General features: G+C 48.3%; 1 protein-coding gene across 3 annotated transcripts in view; it reads left to right on the top strand.

Annotated features, from left to right (window-relative positions):
* The window catches only part of SCHIP1 (schwannomin interacting protein 1), a 179,112-nt gene that overhangs the window by 109,065 nt on the left and 43,607 nt on the right, over positions 1-26,440 (top strand). The window lies entirely within an intron of this gene.

The raw sequence follows: 26,440 nt of genomic DNA, 5'->3' as shown, positions 1-26,440 counted from the left end.
TCGGGGAAGGCAATTTGAAAGAGGGGTTATGAAGCGATACCCATCTTTCAGAGGTGACTGCTGTCGATCAACTTACTGGAGTTTAATTAAAATGAATGATGGACCTGTTATTGCCTGAATAGTCGTGCTGACGTTGTACTCCTCTGGAATTGCTTTATCTCAGTCTCAGTGTCACGGACCTGGGGCCAGTGAATGGGACAAGGACTGAACAGCATTTGCTAGTACCAGGGGATCATGCCAGTATTGGTCAGCCAAGCAGAGGAGGAGGCATAAGAAGGTTTGCAGGCTGAGCAGCCCACCTCAAACAACACACAATTCTGCATGCATAGCAACTGGCACTGTCTATCAGGTTAATGAACCACAGAAAGGATTTGCAAAGGAGCCATTACTCTATCAGGTCAAAGTATTTTTTTTTTAAATTAATATTAGTTTTCATAACAAGCCATTATCGTCAGCTAATATCTTGAGCAAATAATTGATCGACCTTTGGAGGAGTTTTTCTCCAGGCACCTTGGGATGCAGTGTTAAACTGAAGCTGGAAACCTCAAATGGGTTTCATTGCCACAGGAAAACCATCTTCTGAAAACAAGTGAAGGAAATGTGGCAGAGGAGGGGTGTGAGTGATGGGTGATGAGTGATGGGTGCACCAGCACAGCCTTGGATGGAGACACTGCCCAGCGCTGTGGTGCTGCTTACACCTTTTACTATTGGGACCTGCCTCTGGTTTGTGCCATTTCACATCTCCTTAAACACAGACGTGCAGAGGTAGAGCAAGCCGTGTATTTCATAGTATCTCTGCTTCAGGCTGCTTGTTCCCTGTGGACATCAGCTCCCAAGAGCCCCTCTCTTGAAGGACAGGAGCTGGACTGCTAGCTCCTTCCCAGCCAGCCCTTCCCAGCAGGTTTTTGATTGGAAACATGCTGTTTCTCTCCCTTCTTGGTACTCCTGCTAGTTGCGGGCTGCAGAACACAATGAATGGGTTTCTCTGTGAACACTTCAGTTTGTCACAGTCCACGTTGCCATTGAATTTCCTGGGAACAGGAGCTGCTTCCACCTAGAATTGCAGGAATGGGCTAGCTAGACCAAGATAACCCCAAGCATATCGTTGCTGTGCCTTATACCTGTTTGCATAACTTTGGCTTAAAATGCAAACCTGTCTATAAAGGATCTGGCCCTAAAGCTGCCCAGGTCTCTTTGAATTCAGTGCATTTTATTTTAGATCAGACCCGTTAAGTAAATCTCTTCCAAATATACATCAAGGGAATAAACAAAGTGCCATTATAGTGGCATATTTAAAAGGCTGCCATGCTAAAAGCAACATGCTGCTATGAACCACAGTCACCCAGAAAGAAATGGGAGCGTATAAACAGAGCTCGCAGTAAATGTTAATGCATTTTAATCTGCTCTACGACCTACCTGCCAATTAAATTTCACAATACACTTGTAATAATGAAATAAAACATGGATATAAAAGTATACAGCAGAGTTAACCCTTGGATGGCTGGCAGACAGAGATGTGGGAAGGATGTGCCCTCTAATGCTGACCTGGAAAGTGTTTAACAGGGTTGAACCCACGGTTATGCAAACAGCCGTGCTGAACTAAACATTCCGAGCAAATTATATATATTTTAATTATAAAATTATTATTATTGAATTCTAAAAGCGTTAAATGGATGAAAAAAAATCTGCCAACTTTGAAAACTCTGGGGAGCTGCATAATGACTGGTACTAATTATATAGTTCCAACATGAGCTGAGCGAGCAGACTGGGAAGGCAAAATTTTAAGTAAATAAAAATGACAGTGGGATTTAATTAAAAGAGAAGGAACTGCGTGAAACCTGTGAACTTTATCTAGCTGCTTTTTCTTGCCAATACCACGTGTGATGGAGAGGCTGGGAAGGCAACAACAGCAAGAGATGAGGTTTTGTCTGCCTTTTGTCCTCCTGCCCACTCAAACATGAGCAGCAAAGGCTGAGAAGCGATTTCAGCTGCTGCTTGGTGGGCAGGACAGCAGGGTTTGCTCTGCCTCAGGGGACCTGGAGAGGCTCAGTTTGGGGAGGATGGTGGTGAGAGCAGGTGCTGCCACACAGAGCTGCTGGTACCCAGGTCCTTGGTAGTGGGACGGGGGCAGATGATGCTGCTGGAGATGCCATGGCTTCACCCACCCTCCTTTGTACTGTGGGGAGGGGAAAACAGCCAGTGTCCCCACTTTCCTGTGGGGACAACAGCAATTCAAATGGTTTCTAGCAAATGCCATGACTTATTTCTGGGTGACTTAGTATTGCAAGTTGCGCCAAATTTTAATTCACTAACAGAAGGTTTCTGCAGCTCTGGGGACAACACTGTAGAATGCTTCTGGGGTAAATGCAGTCCCAGCAGCCAGACTTCTTTGTGGTTACCATCCCCTTGACATGCAAGCAATGTCGCTTGTGATGAGCCTGGGCCACCGTGCGTTTCTCCTGCAGTTCAGAGGATGCCGTGTGTACTGATCCCCACGGTAAAGGGTCCAAAATACGGGTGCCCCCTCACAGGCCTCCCCTCAGCCACAGCAGCACCACCTGCTCAGCAGTTTTAAAGGTGATGTGATGAAATATGTATGCAGATTACTTCAGGGCAAGTAGCTTGAGCTATCAATTTATGTCAGGTCGACTTAGCGCAGCCCTTTGATTGAAGAAAACTGAAATGCAATGCAGGTTTCCTTGGGTGATCATCCTCTGAATGATGATGTGGGGTTTGAGTTTCTGTTGCCAGAGGTACCCATGCTCATGCAGTGTGGTAGGTGTGGGTGTGCATGGACCCAGACTTGCAGTGCCTGGTCCTGGTGATGTTTCAGCAGCCCACATCTTTCTGCTGCCTCCTGTACTTCTGCCATCCTCTTTTCTCCCTTTCTGCTCATGAATGTGAGGGATGGATGGCACGGGAGAGGGAAAGGCTCTGTGAAGTTGATGGTCTGCATGTGGCCTCATGTTGTTTAAGCTAATCCCATCTCCTCTTTGGTGAAGATGAGCAAGCATAGCGATGATGAAAGGCAGGAACCACCAAAATACCATGCTGCTGAGATAAAAAGCTTCTTGCAGAGGCCAAGACAAATGTATTGTCCAGGTGTTTTCTGGGTGACAACCAGACCTTTTTTTTTTTCTTTGCCTTTCTCTGGAGCCTTGGTGATGGATGAGAGCAAAGATCATAGCACCAGCTGCTTGGGACCACAGGGTGAAGGGAGATAGGAGAGTTTGGCGATGTGTTTAAGATGGTGCAGAGAAGGAAGAGAAATAGTAATAAGTATTGGTCTGGGCCCTAGGGAGGAGAATATCCTGGGTGAAATGGTGAGGACCACAGTGGGGATGGGGGACCATGAAGAGGTGAAGCAGCATCTCTTTGTGCTCAGTGCGCAGCATCCCAGCATCTGACCCACCCTGCTGGCATTAACAGAGGAGCCTTGGGGTAATACAATTGCATTTGAACTGCAGAAGTGAACACACATTATCTCACGATGGCCTCTAACTCTCTGAAGAGATTTCCACCTCTCCTTTGCCCCATGTCCCTACGTCTCTCCAACCCCAGGCATGTGCCGGTGCTCAAGCAGAGGATGCTGTTGGCTTTTCCCCTGTACTTCTTGCCTGAGTTGCAGTTCTCCTGGCCCTAAAATATCTCCATGCCTGAACATTTTGCTGATGGGGAATTGTGTTGGTACAGCGATACCTCGCTCCCAGAAAGCAGCATCAGCCTGAATGCAGCGCTTCCCAGCCAGGCGTAATCAGTGCATTCACAGCCTTTCTTTGGGTTACTTTCATCCTCTTTTACTCTTCCAAATTTTGCGCAGGCTCCTCATTACCCTGGCGGTTAATAGCAGCTTCAAATGCAAATCCAACAACACAAGGGTGAAATTGTGGTGTATAAAAGAACTGGGCTCCTGCGCCTGCTGCCTCAAGTGCCTCGTCCCACGGCTGCAGAGGCAGGAGCAGCCCCAGCAAAGCACAAGCAGCTGCCAGCAAAAGGGAAACGTTGGAAGTCTCTCCACAGGGGACCTGCGTTTCAGAGATGCACTGAAACAGAAACTCAGGCTTCTTTGCTTTCTTAGAAAACTTGACAAGAACAGAAATGTTTACATGGGGTTTTAAATTTTATTTTTTTTTTTTTTAGTTATTGCCCCAGATAGGCTTATAATTGATGGGTTCCTGAGCACAGTAGCATTTGGGTTTGAAGGCCACGCTGCACAGCATCCAGCAGACATGGGAGCTCCCCCACGACCTGAGGGGGTCGTGAAGGATCTAAGGGGCCTCATGCTGCTGAAGCCATGTAATTATTACTTGATTTTTTTAAATTATTCTTCATTACCTTGAGTATCTCCTTAGCTCCCAATCTACAGCACATCCTCTGAGCTCCCAGCTGCTCTGCTCTGCAGAACCATATGGCTGCAGGAAGGAATTGCTACCACCACTCTCCGGTGTAGCAGGCTCCCCAACCATGCTTGACAGCTTCTACAGGACTCTGGCTATGAAAATAATTTTTGGTCTCCCACAAGCCAGTCATATGTTATTTGCATTATGAGATTAGCTGAGGAGACGGCAGCATCCCGGGGGAGGAGGAGGATGAGATATTTTGGACTCAACAAAGAGTGCTGTACCCAGCACTAAGCTGTGAGGGATGCAGGATGCTCAGCCTCTCTGGTGGAGGGCATCTAATCTTGAGGGGGAAGCATAGCAGGGCTGGGCTAGACTCTTCTACACCCTCTTCCCTTGTCTACACTTCTGCTGCCTGCAACCCATGACTCCCTCATTGCTTTAGGCACGGCAATGACAGCAGGTAGCACAGGCTTTGTGGTCTATGTGGGTGGCTGGGAAGGAAATGTGCTTGTGACTGCTTGAGTGACAATTTTGGGGAAAGCGAGCACCCATTGAGGGTCAAAGGATGGGCATGGAGAGAAGATGACAGCATCAGCAAAACCTCTTAGCTGCAGAGATGTATTTGTTTGTGCTTCAATCTCTTTAGGAATTAGCAGGAACCTATTAGATAAAGTCCTAATCCTGTATTGGGAATGGGGGGATTAAGCGACCCACAGGATCATTGCCATCCGGACCAGCCATGCCCATTGCCCAGACTGGGCTGTGCGTGCTGCCAGCCCCCTGGTGGGATGGAGCAGCCCCAGCAGCTCTGCCCTCGGCTGCAGGCACAGCAGCTCTGGTTTGTACCCCAATCCCACCTCTCCCCACCACCACCGCAGCTGCCAGCCGCGGGGAAGACCTTGCTGCTACTTTACATGGAGGTCACCATAAACTGAACACTAAGCCCATCACTAAAGCACGTCCACTTCTTTACAAAAAAAAAAAACAACAACACAATAATTTAGTTATTGGGAAACATGCAGTAATCTGCCATATAATTATGGACCGGAGCAGGCAGCCAATACGTGTGTAGCTTAAGTGAAACGTGAAATACCATCTCTGGGCATGGTGCAAAGCAGCCAGGGCCAGGGGCCCCTGCACCAGCCCTGGAAGCTGTGACACCCATTGTGGTGCTGTGGAGAAGATGGGTGCTTACCTGGCCTCAGCCACTCCCCTGGCTCCCAGTGTGCAGCTTGGCTGGTTATTAGCTGGAAGATAAACATGGTTGCAACAAGTGAGGAGTGTGGGAAATCTCCACGAACCTGTCTGTGGGGCAAGGGATTGCAGATATGCAAGCATCCACCTGTCCTGGGCACCACGATGCTGAGCAGTTCCAGTTCCCACTACATTTCCATTAAGTCAGTTTTGGTTCCTATGAATTATCCCTAACCAAGGGAATTTTGCTGAATTTGGTGGGTTATATCTGTTCCTATCTCAGCTAGATAGGAACTGCAGCAGCTCCTGCATCTCATACTCGGGGTGCCTGGGGCTGGTGTTGGGGCAGCAGCCAGGTGCCCTCCACCCTTCTCCTTTCACATACACAGCCCAGATGTAGCAATAAGTCCTCCTCAAGTATAGAAAATAATTTCAGGCTAATGAAAGCAATGAGTTCAGGCTGTGATTTTATTGGCAGGAGTTCCCTGCTGCTGAAATGTCATTTCACTCTTCAGATAACAGGACTGAAATTTCAGCTCTTCCAGCCCTGGGTCGAGCAGCAGGAAGCGAGAGAAGCATTAGCCTCCTGGTGACCAGCTAATTTCTCCATCCAGCTTTCAATTGATAAGTGTCCATGGGAGAGAGCAGACACACACAGGGAGTGGGGGGCTCATCCGCTGCAGCGAGGCTTCAGGCACCCAAGGGTCCTGGCTGGGCACCACGTAGAAAGGGCAAGCGAGTGTCCTCTGTGCAGTTTACTTCATTTCCAGACTCCAGAGCGGGGCTGGAATCATCACAAACTGCATCACTGGGACAGATTCTGTTGTGAGCTGGAGGGATGCACCCACCAGGCAGCACCACAGGGAAGCAGAGCCTGGCCCAACCACCATCATTGAGAATGCCGTGGGCTTTACTTTAAAAGGATGAAAACAAGCTCTTTTACAGAGTTCACAGCACAGTTGCCTCCTTTAGGTTTTGGGTTGTTTGGGTTGTTTTTTATGATGCTGGAGGCTGCCCTGGATTCTGTCACCAGAGAGCCTTGCAAGCTGGGAAATGCTGCCAAAATCATGAGCTCCAAACATGGTTTGCACTGTTTTAGCCAGAACCAGCCAGCACTATCCTTGTCCCTGAAGCTGCTCAAGTGGTATTTCCCACCAGGAAGGGCATGCATTAGAACAGAGGTTTATTTAGGTGAATGTTAATTAATACAGCCACAATTGCATTATTTTGAAGGCAGTGAGTCCTGTAGGAGAAAAGATAAAAGTCCAAAAAGATAAAAAGTCATGACATATTAATGACTGAAAATGTATGCTGGAGCTGGCAGAACAGAAAGTATTATGAATAATTCAAATGAGACAGGATTTCCCTTGCAAGGTCGAGGCATGTAAAAGGGAAGGCTTTTGGAAAGAGCAGCATCATATTCTCCTGGAGTTGCCAAGAGATCTCCGTCCATCCAGAGGGTTAAGACGAGTTCAAGCATCATCTAGTCATTCAGAAAGGGGATTATATTGGAAGCGATTGGCACCACGGCTCCTTCGGTGGGACATGACAGCTGCTGGGAAGAGTTAAGTTGGAATCTTTGACGCCAAATGAATTAAAAGCCTATTTTTCAACTCAACTGGCAAATCCTAGAGGAATGGTCACCGGCAAGCAGATGGAGAAAGCGGAGCCATAGGCAGCCAGCACGGGGCTCTCCCTGACCAGACAAGTTCCTAGGATCTCTCACAAAATGGCTTGAAAGAGGAGCTCAGGTGGAAGATGAATGTGAGTACGCTGCAAATCAAATGCTTTCAGGCTGGTCTCTTTTTTTCTTTTTTTTTTCTTTTTTTTTTCTTTTTTTTTTCTTTTTTTTTTCTTTTTTTTTTCTTTTTTTTTTTCTTTTTTCCTTTAGCAACCTCTGTAAAAGTTCAGTCTGGGAGGCAGATCCTTTAAATAATGCCCAGTCTGCATGCCTGAGTGTGACTGCTCATCTGGCTCACCACCTTACAGATAGTGTTGCAAACTGTAGTGCAGTAGGAAAACTCAGATTTAAGTCCTTTTGATATAATGTGGGTACGCGTGAAAAAAAATCCTGTACCTTGTCTGAGCGAGCTCAGACACAGCAGGATTTATATAGGCACTGGGAGAAAGCTAGAAGATGGTGAAAAACTTCAGTGTTTTTGACTTCTGAGCCCAGCTCAGCCTGAGCCCATCTCTTACTGATTTTAACAGCTTGCAAAGGTGTTAGGGGATGTGCAGCAAAATTTATTAGCTGGTGCTTTGAATAATCAAATTGCGACTTCCAGTCTGAGGTGTTTGTGGATGCATCTTCTATTAACCAGCAACTGCTACCGCATAGATGTATTTCAGGCAAATCTACCAGATCCTTGGTCTGAATTCATCCTAAATCAATATTTGAACTTGATTTATTTGATTAATTTTACATGGACTGTTTCTCTTTTTTTTTTCCTTGAAGGGCAATTAGTGGGTTTCTTAACCTTAATTGAGCTTGTGTGCCTGGAAATTTTAAAGAAAATTATTCCAGCACTATTTTTAAGATGTGGTCATTTGTGGGTGGGAGACCCTGTAAGCGTCTAATTGTCTCACAGGAGCCTTTTGGGACTTGGATATCTTATTGCAACATGTTCTGCTCGGACAGGCGAAAATCTACCTGCAATTTCCAAGTGCATGGGACTGCAGATATTACAGTTATTTTTAGTGTTTGGCTCTGTTCATGAGTCAGCATCTTGAAACAAGCAGCTGCCCCAGAGATGGATGTGCAGAGAGTAGCAGAGGCAGATGGGAGCCTGAGGTTGGGGTACAGGGTCCCTCCTTGTGTCTCCAGTGGGGGCTCTGCCTTTGGGTGCTGCTCTGCACTGGGGGAACACCCATTCTCCCCCATCATGGGAAGGAAGGAGCCGTTCAGTGTGTATATTGTATCCCAGGAGTCTTCTCCATCCATACTGCATCAACAGTGAGGGGATGGCAGCAGAGAAACCACCTGGGGATGCGCAGAGCAAGGAGTCCTGTCCAAGAGAAGGGTTGTCCACTGCAGGTGAGGGAGGTGTTGGGCAGGCAGCCCTGCACCTGCTTTCCTTTGGGTCGGTTTTAAACAGGTTTTCGCAAGCTATTAATTTTGGGGCTCTTGAAAATAAAAATAAGTAAATTGGGTCTTTAGTGTCTCAGATGGGACACAGCTTCAGAGCAGCTGAGGTGCTGTGGACAAACCCAGTGTATGAGCACTGCTGGCCAGGCTGCCAAGAGCCATAGGAGTGGTATTTAATTTGTTTTAGTGACTCAGACCAGATATATTTACATAACCACACTCTCCGTAATAGCTGGACCATTTTGAGCAAAACTCGTGATTGGAAAACATAGCTCTGATCTCACTCACAGGGAAAATGATTCTTCCTCTGCCATGCACCGCTGGCTTATGCCCAGCATGAGGAAGCCAGAAGGAGCACCCAGTGTCCCCAGTCCTTTGCAGTCAGGGAAAACTGGAATAACACTTGCAGGGAGGGGAGGAATCAGCCCTTTGAGCCTGAGCCCTGGCAGGACTGTGCATGGAGGGGAAGCAGAGGAGTGGCCACGCTAGAGTCATGCGTGGAGGAGAAGCAATGCTGTACTTACCTGCTGCCTGGAATAATCATGTGTACCCTCAGGAAGCAGCCTGCACATCACTCCTCTGCATGTGATCCCTGGAAAGATGGGCACAGACAACCTGCAGAAACAAGGGGGCTCCTGGGCTGTGTTTGGGAACAAGCTTTAGTGGTGGAGGCTCTATAGCTGAGCTCTGGTCCTGAACCTCTGTAAACCTGCTGTGTACTCCAGAGAAATGGCTTTTCTCAGGCTCCTGACAGCACAACTTGTCTCTGCTCCCGTTTTTCTCCTTTTCCAGAGATAAGGGCACAGAGGAACTGATGTTCATCAAGTGTTCTCTAGAGCAGGAGAGCTGCAGCAAGGGCTGGCTGTTGGTCCTCAGACATGGTTAACATCCCTTGGGGGTGTCCTGGAGGTCTCCTGGGACAGAACATCGATGCCACTGCTGAGGATAGCATGCCTAGGGTGGAGAGAGATGTGATGCTCCCTCTGCCCAAGCCAAGAGCCAGCCCCAAGGGAAGGAATCCCCTAGCTCAGCATGACTCTAGCCCAGAGGGAGCCTTGTCTGGGGCAGGAGGGAAGTGGTGCTTCTCCATCCACCCCAGCCCCACAGACCAGGTCTGTCTGGAGGCATTAACCACAGCAAAAATGATAAGGAGCAATCTATGTTGTTCCTAATGGGCTCTGTAGGCAACTATCACTGTCGACATCTGCCTCTGACCTCCTTAGATGGGATCCCAAGGAGCACTGAGCGTACGACCATGCTAACAAACGCATATTCTTGAAATAGGAAGAGCCTGGTTGGTGCCATGCGCTGTCTGTCTGTCCTGCCTCAGCCTTGAAAGGCATTTCCTCCCAACCCTTCAAGATTTCTTTAGCCTCAGCGTCCAAGGGCTACACACTTTTTAATTCCCATTCAGTTAATTGCTCCCCTCATCTCATTCTGAGGCTGATCTCTTTCCAGTTGTGTTGCAGAGTAAGAATTACATGCTTTTTGTTTCAATGAATGTGGTAAGGGGGGGAAACTGCCCTTACGAGGAGCTGTAGGCAGACCTGCCCCAGGGACATGCACCTGCCCGCACTCCTACATCCATACAGTTGTTCTTGCAAAGCCTCCAGGAGTGGGAAATGCAGGAAAAGCAGCTTCTGGAAAGAAGTGCTTTCTTCAGCCATCCTCACAGGGCATCCGTGTCATCAGAGCTGGGCAGCCTAGTGACCCTCTTCACCACAGCAAACCCTGGGCTGTCAGAACTGCGGTTGTTTGGATGCCAGCAATATTCCCATTTTCCTCTGCCTAACAGACTGCAAAATACCCAAAGCATAAGCGGGAAAAATCTCCTATGGTGTGTAACAACCTTGAGCTCTCTTAAAAAGCACTTGGGACAAAGCAGACTATTTTTAAGCATCCTGTCCCTTTAGAGGTGCACACGATTTTTTCTGGCAGTCCAGTGGAAAGCACTGGTTTGTGCCCACTGAAGCAATTCTCTATTTAATGTAGCCAGCGTCTTTTATCTTAAATACATTCTCATTACTTATGGGTTTTCACTGTTAAATGGAAAAGCTATTAAGTGTGTTAAAACTTATCAATGAGTTATTCCAGGAGCACAATGATAAGAGCGCCCGAGGCACAGGGCAGGGTGAGACCTGCTGGCGTAAGTGTGATGGGTCCATCTCCCTAACCAGGCTGCAAGGGGGAGCAGAGGATGCTACAGCTCCAGTCCTGTCTTGTCCTGTGCATGTTGCGAGGTGGCTTCTTTCTTTTTTTTACCAGGAGTAAAATCATTGAGAACTATTGAATTCTGTGTTTCAGACAAGTAAACAAAATTTTCCTCTGACAGCAGTGCAACTCGGAGACCCCAGAAATCGCGTTCACACAAACCAAGATGCACAGCAACCCTCTGTTTGAAAAAATAACTGTAGATTAAATATCAGCTTGGAAAAATGCCAAGGGTTAGCTCCCGGTTTAAAAATCCAGTGCTTGGGCTGTATTTTGTGAAGGATTTGACTGCATGGATGGGAAAGGGACTCAGTTTGGGAACACTTTGGGGTGGTTTCCCGACCTACCAGCCTCAAGGAAAAGAAGCTTTGGGTTTTCAGGAGCATGTCCCAGGCCTTGGTTTCTGGGAGTGCTGCTAGTGAGCCCTGACATCAGCAAAGGCACCAGGGGATGCTTTTCACCCCCACCCTGGGGTGGCCAGAGGGGTCTGTCCTCCTTCACGGGGACGATGCTGATTCAGTGCCACTTTCAAGGCATCATTTTTTTTTCTCCCTGCGTGTTATTTTAGGATGCCTCCTTTCTACCAGCCTAAGCAGCCGTGCACTAAGCATGCTCAATTCTCCCTCCCTCTCGTAATTAATAACAAAACCTCCAGTGAGGCTTAGCCGCTGGTGTTAATTGGAGCGCAGCACGGGCGATGGCAGCCGGCGCCAGCCCCACTAAGAGGATTATTCACTTTCTGTTTCACCGACTTCCAGTTCCAGTGGGATAAACCAGTGGCATGGGGCTGTTGCCAAAGTCTAGGCTGCAGTACAAGCCATGGGGATATAAACACACATAGCAGTGATGTGCTATGCTGTCCTACCCCTTATATAGCCTTGATTGGTCTTGGGAGTGAACTTCAAGTATTTTCTTCCATACAGTGTAGGATCTGACTTTATATTGCTGAAAGGTGCTCCCATGCCTTAGCTCTGCTACCTGGCTTTCTTGGGGAGGAATGCAAATGTTGGTACCACGCTTTCTTGCAGCACGGTCAGAAATACCCAGCCCACCCACTTTGCAGTTTAGAAACAGCTGAAGATGGAGTTTCTGCCTTGCAAGGGTCCTGCAAAATAAACAGAAAAAGCTCTCAAGAGCTGGATTAAATCTACCACTTCTTCTGAACTCCTGCACTCAGTATGTTGATTATTTAAGCATTTAAATAGATACAGTTACTTTGTTCAAGATATTATCCTGGAATGACTGAGGGAACCGAATCTGCCATCTGTTTGGCACCCAGCCTCTCCTATCAAACGCAGCATAACCCTAATGCCAAGTGCTGAGCCAAAATACCAGCACTTGTATCTCAGTTTTCAGTCTACACCTTGAAGCTTTGCTTGGGAATAGGATCAGGGGGAGATGCCTTCAGCAATTTCTCTCCACCCTTCTGAGCACTTTTCTTCTTCACTGCATTGCAGGGCTTGGGTTGGGGAATACAGAGCTCGTGTCAGCGATTGTCCTCTTCACGGCTGCAGGCAGGAGACTTTCTCCTGTCTCAGGTGTAATAGTAAGGACTGTATTGCCTGATACCTTACACAAAGGGCAGCGTGCTGTCAGGTGTATGTAGCACACGTTGGACATTGCAGTGTCCCCTGCACATCTTCTTGCAGCCCGCAGTTCCCTAACCCCAGGACCAGAAAGTATCTGCCTTCTGTCCCAGCACAGGTGAGCTCACAGCCCACAGCCTGCCAGAGCTGTAGCCAAAAGACCAGGACGTTATCCCTGTGAGCCAGTAATTCAGCCTTTTAACACGTACCATGTTGTTCCCTCTGTGATAAAGTAGATCAGTCTCATTCTGTCCTGCTGCGTCGTGCCAGTGTGTCACTGGTGAGTCAGCAGCCAGGAGCTGGCAATGACACTGTTTTATGCCTGAAGCTTTGCCTAAGTGGGTTACAGCCTGAGACTAGCTCTGTTTAAATAGCGCGTGTATCAGAAATAGATCTTTTCTCTAAAGTAATAGGTCATGGCAATTTTCTTTCTATTTTTTGCTGTCCTACCATGGTATTTGTGTGCCGAGCTCAGCAGCATCCCTTTGACCTGTTGCTCTGGTAATGGGAGCTTTCAGAAACAGAGCTTTTTCAGTTTTTCGTTTCCAACAGAAAAAAAAATTAATAAAAAAGCATGCTTCTCTGTTCCTGCAAAAAGTGGGGCCTTTCTGCCATGGAAATGCCTTTGGCCTGATGCCACATGCAATGGGAGAGATCAGGAAGATGCACTGTCTGGGCAGGACAGCTGAGCCACAGGCACCTTGGACCCTCCAAAACATCCCATCCTTAGCCTTATTGAATCATAGGATCATAGAATAACCAGGTTGGAAGAGACCTACCGGATCACTGAGTCCAACCATTCCTATCAAACACTAAACCATGTCCCTCAGCACCTCATCCACCCCTCCCTTAAACACCTCCAGGGAAGGTGACTCAACCACCTCCCTGGGCAGCCTCTGCCAGTGCCCAATGACCCTTTCTGTGAATAATTTTTTCCTTATGTCCAGCCTGAACCTCCCCTGGCGGAGCTTGAGGCCATTCCCTCTTGTCCTGTCCCTTGGGAGAAGAGCCTAGCTCCGTCCTCTCCACAACCTCCTTTCAGGTAGTTGGAGAGAGCAATGAGGTCTCCCCTCAGCCTCCTCTTCTCCAGGCTAAGCAACCCCAGCTCTCTCAGCCGCTCCTCGTAAGACCTGTTCTCCAGCCCCCTCACCTTGAAGCCCCCTTTAGCAAGTGTTTCCACATCCATCCTCTGAGATGGAAAATGGCCTTCCAGGGTTGGAGGCAGTGGGGACTGTTGGTACCCATGACACCAGTGCTGGTGACTTCCTCGCATGCCTTCCCATGCCCCGTGGTCATTTGTACGGAATGATTTCACCCAGTAACACGGGCAAAGCTTTGTTTTGCTTGTTAAATTTTGCCTCAAATCTATCTCTCACTTCACCTGGCTTTTACCTGAGTGCCTGTCCAGTAATCCCTGAGTGGGCCATAGCCACCCTCCCTCCCACCAGCACCAGTAAAGCTTATCCCCGAGCCTTCTCCAGGGGAGGAAGCTGTAGGACAAGGCTGCTCCCATTAATGATACGGTACTTTAATTGTTTACTTGCTTTGTTGCTTCAGTTTCCAGTGCACAGATATTAAATAAGACTCCTTAGAGGAGAGGAAAATAAATTCTCTCAGAGAATTATGTGCTAGGAGATCCTATAGAGAAAACCATAAATTCATCAGACGCACTTCGTAAAAACAATTAAAAATAATTTAACTTGACACCAATAGAATTAAATGAGATTAAGAAAAGCTGAAAAAATGGGCTCACCATTTAATAAGAATTAGATTTGTTACCTATCCTTTCTGGCTGTGATTGCAGAATATTCTTCTTACCACCTGCACCCCATGCATGCTCCTACTTCTAGATTTCTTGAGGAATACAGACCCTGCAGCAAGCCCATTGCCTATCCATGCTGGGTTGGTAGCCACGCTGCAGTACACCAGTAGCCACCTTCACCTTTCATCCCAATTCCAAGGAAGCCTGTCCGTTTGGCATCATGCAATAAATTATAGATGATATCAAATAGTGGGTCATGCCTGGCTTGTGCCTCCCTGTTGCCCATGGGTGCTATAAGTCCTAGGGCTCTGCACATCACCCAGGTCTGGGGAGATGCCATCCCCATTGGCAGGAACCGATGGCCAAGGGAAGAAGAAAGGCCACAATCTCTTCGATGCATGCAGCAAAGTCACTGCATGGTCATTGTCCACCTGAGGCCTTGTTGGGATTATGGGGCTGGAGAAGTCACAAAATGGGGCCATTAGCCAGAGCGAAGCTGCACTCGGAGGCTCCAGCCCCCCACTCAAAGGCAATCAGCTGAAAAGAGCAGTAAGTGATGGAACCACAGCAAGACAAAGCACATACAGTTGCTTTCAGGCTGATATGTAGATTTATGCAGAAAACAAGTATAAAGAGCTGCATCTGTTGCAAGTGAAGTATAATTCATCATCAGGAAAGAGGGCTTGTTTCCTCACAGCTACATTTGCTGTAGTTACATATTTTATTTTCCCTGGTTTTGCATGTCATGTGGATTTTGGGGTTAGTTTTGAAGTTGCATTTCTTGCTTTGAATACAGATGAGTACCAAAACACTTCCCAGGGCCGAGTGACCAGATTCCTAATGTGGCGCATTAGAAATCTATGGCCATTATCTCTTCAGTATGTTTCGCAAAATCGGCCTTTGAATGAGCACAGAGCTGTTAGGTGTGATAAAAGATAAGCCTTTCCTGGCCTTTCTGTATTTGTAATCTGTTTAGTCTTCTGCAGCCCAAGGGATGACTGAGGGAAAGCTTTCTAAGTGATATTTGCCCTCTGACAGGCTGCTGTTATGCATTTTGGAAAGCAGGTGGTCTTTGGTGTTTGAAAGCAACTTGTGACCATGCAGCTGCAGGTTCTGCATCCTCTGCTGCCTCTTTGGGATCCTATGTTGCCCCTGCTGCTATGGGGCTGCCCCATGGACACAGCACCCGAAGCCAGGTTTCGGAGATAACTGCAGGGAAATGCTCCCGGAGGCTGCTGGTTCTGCCCAAGGCCACAAGAAATGGTTGCGTGGTCTCAGTGATGCTCTTGTATACTCAGCTCTCATCAGGTGAAGCAGAAAGGGAGAGCAAAGGGAGGAGAACCAGAAATCTACCAGTGTGTGCTGCAGGCATCCCTTGGACCAGCCCGTGCCACCCACCACTGTGCTGCTAGCGGTGAAGTAAATGATAGGAAAAGCTGTGGAGGAGAAGGCTATGCCAGCGGTTCGGTCCCATCCCTGAAATCGGGAAGAAAATAAACCCAGCAAACTAAGAACAGTTCACTCTTGGGCTGTTTATTGAGCTGTTATGTTAATATCGCATTGCTGTGAATGGCTGTATTAAGCATGTAATAAATCATTAGAGGAAAGCAAAGCAGCAGCAGGGACTTCTGTAAACCTGAACTGCATTGAAATGTATATGGGCTCGTAAAGATGCAGAGACAAAGAAATAACAAAAGATAATTGCCCTTGACTGGAAATTGGGAATCAGCAACAGTTGTAGGTTCAAAATTAAACAGTAATTGAGCAGATTGATGGAACCTGATCCCACCCTTTGAAGGGCACCTGCAGCAATCTCTGTTTCAGCAGTAATTGCATATTCCCCTCTTCTGGTGCATAAGTTCCCTCTCTGTCCCAGGCTCTGGCTGGTTTAGTTTGGGCTTATTTATAGGTACCCTGATTCTACCCCTGAGCACAACTGAATGAGAGGTGAAAGGACATTAAAAATTCTTGTAAGTATTATACTTGGGAAGATTGTGTGGCCGCACAAGGAATATCCTAACTTTATTTTCCAAACCATTTTCTGTGACTCTGGTTTAATAGGTTTGGTCAAGGAATGATTCACTGTAAGATATTTATAGTCCTAGAAAAAAAAAAAATTCAGTTCTAGATCAGGCAGTGGGCTGGATCGCTCTGGGGTGTAGAAAAAAGTCAGATAAATTCCTGAACATTGGTTCTTGCTCTAAACACTTAGCCAGCCAGGATGAAATCTGCTGAGATACTGATGGAGTAGAGCACTGTCCTCCCTGGTTTTGTTAATAACTACCTTCAAACAAAAGGTATGATACCCAGAGGCCCCCGAGGCAGATACCACTCTCCTCACTGAAACTTAATTAAGGGGCTGATTACTCACCCTCCTCCCACTGGGACCAGCAGCCCTCACCCCGTAGCTCTGCAGCACAGCAGCAGTTAAAGGATCTGGACAGGAGGGGGTTCTGTGCAGAAACTCTGTGTAACCTTCTCTGCATATGCTGAAATTCATGAGTTAAGGCACTTAGACTAACCAACATAAATATTAAGATGTGGCAGGGCTGTTGTGGACTCTCGCGTTTGAAATATTTCAGCTATTTCCCTACTTGCATTCCTTACCCACATGCCTGAGAGACCAGCTTATAAAAGGGCATTTTTTTTTCCCCGAGGCTTTGATGATTACACTGAATTCCAGAGGCCTTTAAACAGATAAGGAGGATCCCTGTTGACCTTGCTGTTTGTTTATCCTGAACGTTTTACTGGCCTTCCTGTGCCTGCCAGATGGGAATTGGCATGGGGAAAGCAGCCTGGATAACAGAAGGAAAGAGGAATTCACAATGAACCCCAGCAATGAATCCCTGTTGGAAAAATATGGGATAGCAGATGTGGGTTTGGCTTGGTTCAGAGGCGGAGAAGGGATGATGATAAGGTTTCCTCAGGTACCCAGCACATCTGCATCAAGCCATTTCAGCTTCCCAGTCGAGGTCCCCAAAATGCCGCACATCACCCCTGAGCACAGTGGGACAGCTGGATGCGTTGGGTGGTGTCATAGAATAACCAGGTTGGAAGAGACCCACCAGATCATCGAGTCCAACCATTCCTATCAAACACTAAACCATGCTGGAGGTGATGGCCGTGGCCATGGTGAAGGAGATGGACATCCACACCAGGAAAGCTGAAGGGGAAGGGATAAGCAGAACTGTGCTCTTCATCTGGAGATAACCATGATCTGAGCAGCCCCTGGGGAATGCTGGCACCAGACTGCTAATAACTTAATTGCAACCCATTTGCTCCTTGAAGGGTATTTTTTGGTAATTGCCTCTAATGCGCCTTTGTTAAAGCAATAAGGCGGTATTCACTTCCTACTGATTTCAGCATAATTTCAGTTTAAATATATTCAGGTAGTAATCCCCGCCTTGCCAAAGCTGTGATAAAACCTCTGGTGTGTGTATCAGCATATTTTACAGTGTTTGGGAATAAAATTAGTTAACCAGGCTGGCCGCTTTGGTCTCCTGAATGACAGATCTCAAGAGATTTCAGCAGTTTTCTCTTCTACTGTATTAAAATGGTCAAGAAATAATTTTAATATAAAGGATTTTTTTTTTCCTTCCTTGTTTTCTCCTACATAATCCACTGAGAAGGAAATATCGCCGCAGTGGTATCGTGCACAGTAGCATCAGGCTCTGTGCTGTGACCCTGCTGGTGTGGGAAGACCTGTGCTCCTCTGAGCCTCGGTGAGAGCCCTCCCAGCAGCTTTTCCTGCTGTAAAAATCAAACCCCACTATGGGGAACTGAGGCCTGCCAGAGCCAAAAATACTGAACACAACCTAAGAGGGGATTAGTTTTGAGACACCACCATTATCCCTCTCCTCCACCTCCGTTACCTCCTCTGCCAGCAGAAAAGCTATAATGAGAGTGTAATCACTTACACTCTTGCTGCCTCATGTGATTTCCCTCTGCCTTTATCCCCCCTCTAAATTAAGCAAAGGATTAATTTGCTAAATTTAAATAGTTAAACCTGCAAATCCAAATGGCAACAGTTCCTACAAAGGTTTTGCCTGCAGCCACCTAAGCTGCTCTGTGCTCTGCCCTCCAGCAACACCAAGGGAGGCTCCAGCTGACCAGACTCTGCGTCCATGCCCGGACAGGCTGCAGGTGAGCACCCCCCCCCTGTTAATTTTTAAATGGGAATGGTGTTATTTTGTGCTTCGGTGGTTCGGTGGTGGCGTGTGTTTGGTTTATTGCTGGAGTCTCAGTTGCAAGGATGTACAGGGCTGGCCTGGAGACATGGAGCAGCAGCAGCATCCTTGTGCTTCTGACTCTGGAAGCAAAACCATTGGTGTTGTGGCCTGTGATAGAGATAATCTGAGTACGCAGGGATTGCAGGATGCTATTTGTGATTTTTAGAGAGGAGATGACCTTTTATGTATGAATAAGCAGCAGTAAATCAGTAAAAAATGTTTGAAATGCTACATGTGATACAGGTTTATATCAAACTTGGCGTGCCATGAGCATGCAAGGGTGGTCAGTTACTTGAGCTTTTAAAAGTTTGTGAAGGTGCTGAGGACCACACCAGAGCAGATTGGATGTGCACCCACTCTCACTAAATATTTACCCCTCTGAAGCAATCACAGAATTTATGTTCTGATCTGTAGACTGTTTGCAAGCATTTTTATCACAAGGCTCTTCTCTTGTTACTCTCAAGCCAAAGCAATCTTGTTTTCTTCTTTTTCTGGTTTTATTTATTTGGGGATATACGCTGCTGGCCCCAGGGGTCACACAGCTTGAATGATCCCCATAACCAAAGTGCCGAGCAAAATCCCATCCCAGCACACAGGGCAGGGAAGAGAACTGCAGCCTCTGCTCCTTCACTTGGGACAAGATAATGCAAGAATCCCTGGTTAGATTTGATCACAAATGCTCCCAGAACAGTAAAACCCCATGAGGTGTGAAAATCTTACAGGGTAGACCTTGTGGTCAGTATAAGAAAAGTTAGGGCAGGTAAAAAAGTATAAACCAAAGTGTTGGTGCCTGGCTGCATGGGTGAGCAGGAGATGGCACCAAGAATAGTTTATGGAGGGAATAGCACCTCTCGCACAATTATATTTATAAATGTATTATAGTCATCACTTCTGCATGAGTGATACTTCCCTTTTCCCAGCAGCATTCAAGCTTAAAATTGACCTTTTTTCATTCCCCTACCTACTTGAGTGTCTACCGAAATTATCTTAGAGGCACGAGTCTGCCAGCTTGGTTGTATGTGGGACTCTGAGCAACACCTGGGAGAACAGCTAAATAACACCAGCTGCAGCTGAACACAACAAGGATAATACTGCGGTGTCCCCAAACTGTGGCTCCATCCTGCTAGAGTTGTACTCAGCCCCTCTGGTAGCTGGTGGTGGGACCTTGGTGTGGTTGTCCTGCTCTCTCTCGTGCACTGCAGGATGTGGGTGGGAGGCTGGCATGGCTCAGCACAGTTTGAGAAGGCAGCAAGTAAGGGCTGCCTCGCACAGGGGCTTGTTAAATCTCTTCAACAGGGCCAAGAAAGCATCAGCGGTACCTCCCAGAGCTAACTGGGGGCTAGGCTGGCTGCAGGGGAATAATCAAGCAAAGGGTATTAATAGGAAACAGCAACGGATGTCAAGCTTGTGGCATGCCTATATATAATTTGGCCTTAAAAGACAAATTCATGAATTCCTGTTTGCTTTCGTAATGCTGGAAGGTGTCTGTCACCATGGTATCTGCGTGCTGTAGGCAGGACAGAACCAGGCTCCCCTCCACAGCAAGAAAAGCAGGTGTTTTTTTATTTTCCTTGGAAGTGGCGTGATGTCCATCCTGAGCTGTGAGGAGAGGCTGGGGGTGTGCATGGGATGAATCATAGAATCACCAGGTTGGAAGAGACCCACCGGATCATCGAGTCCAACCATTCCCATCAAACACTAAACCACGTCCCTCAGCACCTTGTCCACCAGTCCCATAAACACCTCCAGGGAAGGTGACTCAACCCTCTCCCTGGGCAGCCTCTCCCAGTGCCCAATGACCCTTTCTGTGAAAATTCTTTTCCAATGTTCAGCCTAAACCTCCTCTGGTAGAGCTTGAGGCCATTCCCTCTTGTCCTGTCCCCTGTCCCTTGGGAGAAGAGCCCAGCTCCCTCCTCTCCACAACCTCCATTCAGGTAGTTGTGGAGAGCAATGAGGTCTCCCCTCAGCTCTCCTCCACCACAGCTGGTGATGGAGCAAGACCAGGGTGTGTTGAGGACAGCTGTGGTTAGGGACAGTTATTGGTCCTTGGATGGAGAATATTTACCGGAGCAGATGTTTTAAAGATGTCTCAAAATTAAGGCGGTGATGTGAAGGAAGCCAGGGACAGTTCTGGCTCCTGCAGGCTTAGGAAGAAGAAACCACAGCTATTGCCCTTGGCTGAGGCTCTATGCAAAAGCTGGCAGATGCATTATTTGTAATGAAAGATTAGAATACCTCCACAGCAAGCTGAGCCAGGACAGATGCACGAAATGTGTGGCAGAAAACTTTTAAAGAAGAGGAATGGTTAAAAAAAACCAAACCCACTTCCGAATACCAATAGCCAGTTTGGGAGCCAGTGAATATATTGGCCATCCAGTTTTTGGAGGCCTGTGCTCATGCGTTAGGGTCCAAAACAGACTCCAGACAAACACTAACAGCCTTTCTCTAGCCTGTGCGATGACAAGAACCAGAAACACTCACAAAGGGCTTGTACCAGGAAAAGGAAATGTGCATTGATTTCTTCATTTTTAATGGTGGTGGAAAGCACAAATTCTTTATGTTCAGAGGAAACTGTGCTTTGCTGTACTATCTCAGGGCAGGCAGGTCAGCATCATTTCCCTGACAAATCCCCACCTGCATAATGACAGTGGCCAGCTCTGTGCAGAAGTCAGTTAAAGAGCAGTCCCCACAGAAACCTCAGCCAGATTTTTAAGGTAAATGCACAGTTTCCTTGGACTGATTTTTTTTTTTTTCATGGATCCATTTTGGGGGTCTCAGTGGGCTTCAGGCTGCACAGGTAAGAGCAGCAAATCCATTCACTAAGACAGAATCTGGAAAGCACCCATACAACTTGGTTTTGTCTTCTTCCCTTACAACTCAGCCCAAGCTGAAGGAGGCCACCTGGAGATCCTCTGGCTGGGGCTCCTCTGGGAGAAAGCACTTTGAAGGGATTGTATCAGCAAGCCTGGCAGGAAGGATGGACTTTCAAAGCTGGGAAAAATCCAAACTTTTTTTAAAGCCACAATCCAAAAGCATTTGGTTAAAAACTATCAGATCAAACGTCCATGATCACTGCTGACTGTGCTTCAGTCTCACCAGCCGCTGCCTTGGGTAACGCTGACTGATGCCAGGAACCCACCACTGTTCTGGGGCAGCTACTCATAGCTCAATAGCTTCATCAGGCAGCGTGTCCTGTGTGGGGCTGCTTAGCATTTGGGGGTTCAGGGTGGAGCTGAGGGTGCTGAATGGTAGGTGAGACAAAGGCTCAGCTGGTGGGATTGTTCTTGTACTTGTGTATTTGTGTGATGTCTCTGAAAGCCAGGAAGAGGCAGCTAAAGGGTTATTGTGACTTCCCTGCCTTCCTCATTCTCTGAGTCCAAAGTTTCTGCAATTTCACGAATGAGAGCAAGCTCATGAAATGCATTTTAGAATGGGGTTAGAGTGGTACCAAAATCCTAAAATGAAATAAATCAAATAGTTTATGGTAACAAGCAAACTGGCTTTTAAATCTACCCAGTATTCATTCAATGAAAGCAATAAGTATCTTATTTCTATTATATAGTTCTGTTTTAGAATAAACTCAATGCCTTGTTTGTATTAAAACCTCTTTTGCACTGCATAAAATAACTGTAAAACATGTTCTTTCATCTACAAGGGCTCGTGTTCACACTCTTCACCCTTTAAAATTCATATGAATTTCAAGTTTTTCATTGCATTGAAGAAGCAACCTATTTGATGTAGGCTTGTAAAAGAGAGAAATTACATATGTGTTTTGAATAACAATATCTGGTTTCTTCTTGTGAAGGGTCTAGTGGAACTACATTCTCCATGTATAATTAGAAAAGTAGAGGGCTTACTACAAGATTAAAAATGATTGCAGCTGTCTTCAATGAAAACAGAGTGAAAAATAAAAGAGAAACTTAGGAAATCATCAAACACATGTATTCTTATTAATGTCATGAAAGAGCAACCATCGTTTGAAGATAGGGTGGCAGACAGGCATCTGCAAGGTCTGCCAGTACGGAAAAGCAGCGCTGGGGAGTCAACTGAGTCAACTGTCTTGGGTTGAACGATGGTCACAGTGGCTGTAAGAGCTTTATTCTACCTGGAACAGGCAAATTTGCCATTGCAGGTGGCTGCCACCTGCATCATGCCCCTCTGAGCATCACACCCTGGCTCTGCACTGGGAAGTTCAGTGGACTACGTGGGAGGGGAGTTCTCTCATCTTCCATGAGGTGTTATCAATCATAGAATCATGGAATGGTTTGGGTTGGAAGGGACCTTAAAGATCATCCAGTTCCAACCCCCCCTGCCATGGGAAGGGACACCTCCCACCAGATCAAGGTGCTCAAGCCCCATCCAACCTGGCCTGGAACACCTCCAGGGATGGGGCAGCCACAGCTTCCCTGGCAACCTGTTCCAGTGTCTCACCACCCTCATCGTGAAGAATTTCTTCATAGTGTCTAGTCTAAATCTCCCCCCTTCAATTTAAAACCATCAATGCATTCATCGCATTGATTAGGAAAATTTCTTTTTGTCAGTCAAGCATACTGTGAGATCCTACAAATAAAGCTCGACAACGTGTAACTGCCAGGCTGGAACCAATCAGGCAGCTCCTCTGCTTTGCTCCGCAAGTATTCGCTTCTTAGGGTGGTGGTAATATTAAATTAAACTAAAATAAAGAATTACACCCTGCAAAGTATGTCAAATGCCATCACTTTCCTAACCTTACAGGTGTGCAACTGGTAGAAATTTGCCAATACAATCCATTTCCAGGACTGAGGCTGAACTCTTGCTCTCTCCTGTCATGTGCTGGAAGTAATTTTGAAACTGCATTTTGTGCAGTTACTAATTTTATGAGTCCAAACTACAAGTGACAGCAGTCTAGGAGGCAAGCAGGGATCATGCAGGGAGGAGGGATGCAGCCTTGACCATGGCTGCTCTTGGTTAACATGACAGTATCTTGGGTTAATCTGTGCTGGTAACCTGGAGAGCAACAGAGACAACCAGACAGGTTAATATCATCTCAATCAAATAAGCTGTGAGTATGATAGCCCTTTTTATTGGTCTTGAGCTGTAGTGAGGAGCCAGGGTCTCTCACCTCATGGGCACACTTGGATGAGAGAAAAGCAGGTGCCTCCATGACCCCTAAAATGTTTCAGCACAAGCTTGTTCCCTGATTCCCAACAGGTTACACCAATCTCTTTTCTGTCTGCCACGTGGTGACAGTTTTTCAGTGTTTGACATGACTTCCTAGGGCTGAAACCATGACCCTCCACAGCACCCAGTCTCTGCTGCCAGAGATGGACATTGAGTAAGACTCGTAAGGCAGCAGATAAGGCACATCCTGCCCCCTACTCCTCCAGCGTGAGTCTGTAATCTCCTCAGGATGCAGAACTGCATAGCAACGAGTTCAAGAGTCCCAGAAGTTAACCAGCTGCAGATGTTTCCCTCCTTCCGCTCCTCCCTTTACCCCACTGGGAAGAGTTGACAAACCTGGGCTGGGTGCACTCAAGGTCCTGGCAGCACCAGAGCAGGGACCTGTGGAGGAGAGATCTTGCCAGGGCTGCTACGCCAGATCCATACAGGCTCATTGGGCGTCAGTACCACGTACGTGCTCCAGCACTGGTGTTTGGCATCACCCTCTCCATCCTATCACAGAATAACCAGGTTGGAAGAGACCCACCGGATCACCGAGTCCAACCATTCCTATCAAACACTAAACCATGCCCCTTAGCACCTCATCCACCTCGTGCCTTAAACACCTCCAGGGAAGGTGACTCAACCCCCTCCCTGGGCAGCCTCTGCCAGCGCCCAATGACCCTTTCTGTGAAGAATTTTTTCCTAACGTCCAGCCCAAACCTCCCCTGGTGGAGCTTGAGGCCATTCCCTCTCGTCCTGTCCCCTGTCACTTGGGAGAAGAGGCCAGCTCCCTCCTCTCCACAACCTCCTTTCAGGTGGTTGTAGAGAGCAATGAGGTCTCCCCTCAGCCTCCTCTTCTCCAGGCTAAACACCCCCAGCTCTCTCAGCCATTTCTCATAAGGGCTGTTCTCCAGACCCCCACCAGCTTTGTTGCTCTTCTCTGGACTCACTCCAGAGCCTCAACATCCTTCTTGTGGTGAGGGGCCCAGAACTGAACACAGGATTCGAGGAGCGGTCTCACCAGTGCTGAGTACAGAGGGAGAATAACCTCCCTGGACCTGCTGGTCACACCGTTTCTGATCCAAGCCAAGATGCCATTGGCCTTCTTGGCCACCTGGGCCACTGCTGGCTCATATTCAGTCGCTGTCAACCAACACTCCCAGGTCTCTCTCCTCCAGGCAGCTTTCTAGCCAGACTTCTCCTAGCCTGTAGCTGCACAGGGTTGTTGTGCCCCAAGTGCAGGACCCGGCATTTGGCCTTGTTAAACTTTGTGCCGTTGGACTCTGCCCAGCGGTCCAGCCTGTTCAGATCCCTTTGCAAACCTTAAGGTTGCAAATCCCATGCAACCCTAAGGATGCGATTCTTACACGGCTTTCCCTATTTCTGCCAAAAAAAACCCTCTCAAACCAATTAAATGTTTGAATTTAATTATAATTAAGACTAGTTGCTGGCTCTCCCTCTGCCAGGCCGCAGGGCTGTAAGAAGTTTGCCGTCCCCTGTCTCCTCCTGCCCTGTATCTGCTGGGTCAGGTCTGTAGGTATCTCCCACCTGAGGCCCCAGGTGCTGCCGTGTCTCCCAACCACCGCCTTGAAGGTGCTGTTTTGCAGGATTCATGCTCTAGATTTTGGCCCCACAACATTAAAAGGTCTTCTTTAAATGAATTTGGGAATGGGAATGTTTAGCACGTTAAACTTTGCTTCAGTGACCTAGAATATATATATAAACTAGATTAGTTTTTTAGCAGAGTTATTTATAGGCTGCCCTTAACCAGTTACGTTGAATTGCTACCAAAAAAAAAGGAAGGAATGGAGAGTGTGAGGAGGGGGAAGGTGCAGCCTGTGTGCCTGTGGCTGCGGGTGCCACTCGCGTTGTAGCCAACACCTCAGGCTCCCAGCTCCCCGGGCATCCTCGGCCTGAGGCAGGAGCCGCAGCAAAAGGCTTTTCCCAGCCCGCAAGAAGCTCCATTCCCGCGGTGACACCAGAGCTGCCCGCCCTGCAGCTCCCCTAGTTCCAGACCCAGTTCCAACCCCGGCTCCAGCCCCGCTTCCAGCCCCGGCTTCTCCCCCCCCAGCTCCAACCCGAGCCCAGCCCGGGCTCCAGCCACGGCTCCTCCCCCTCCAACCCGGCTCCAACCCCGACCCCAGCCCCAGTTTCACACCCGTCTCCCCCTGCTCTAACCCCATCCCCAGATTCCCCGGCTCCAAGCCGACCCCAGCCCGGGCTCCAGTCCCGGCTCCAGCCCCGGTTTCCCCCGGCCCCGACCCCAGCCCTGGCTCCACCTCCCCTTCCAGCCCCGTCTTCCCCCTCTCCAACCCCAGCTCCAGCCCCGACCGCAGTCCGGGCTCCAGTCCCGGCTCCTCCCGCTCCAACCCGGTTCCAGCCCCGGCTTCCCCGGTCCCAGCCTCATTTCCAGCCCCAGTTGCAGCCCCGGCTCCCCCAGTTCCAACCGCAGCTCCAGCCCCGGCTCCCCGGTTCCAGCCCCAGTTCCAGCCACGGCTTCCCCGGTTCCAGCCCCAGTTCCAGCCGCGGCTTCCCCGGTTCCAGCCTCAGTTCCAGCCCCGGCTCCCCGGTTCCAGCCGCGGCTTCCTCGGTTCCAGCCCCAGTTCCAGCCCCGGCTCCGCGGTTCCAGACCCAGTTCCAGCCCCGGCTCCCCCGGTTCCAGCCCCAGTTCCAGCCCACGCTTCTCCCCGCTCCCCGCCCGGTTCCCCCCGACCCCAGCCCGGTTCCCCTCGCTCGCCCCACCCTGACCCCAGCCCGGGTTCCAGCCCCGGTTCCCCTCGCTGCCCCCCGACCCCACCTCGGCTTCCATCCCGGTTCCAGCCCCTCCGACCCCCCGACCCCCGCCCGGTTCCCCTCGCTCCCCCCCGACCCCACCCCGGGTTCCCTCC

This window comes from Phaenicophaeus curvirostris, chromosome 10 (genome assembly GCF_032191515.1).
Source record: "Phaenicophaeus curvirostris isolate KB17595 chromosome 10, BPBGC_Pcur_1.0, whole genome shotgun sequence".
Classification (NCBI taxonomy): Eukaryota; Metazoa; Chordata; class Aves; order Cuculiformes; family Cuculidae; genus Phaenicophaeus; species Phaenicophaeus curvirostris.
The sequence above is the reverse complement of the archived record's forward strand: the minus strand, read 5'-3'. Positions and strand labels throughout refer to the sequence as shown.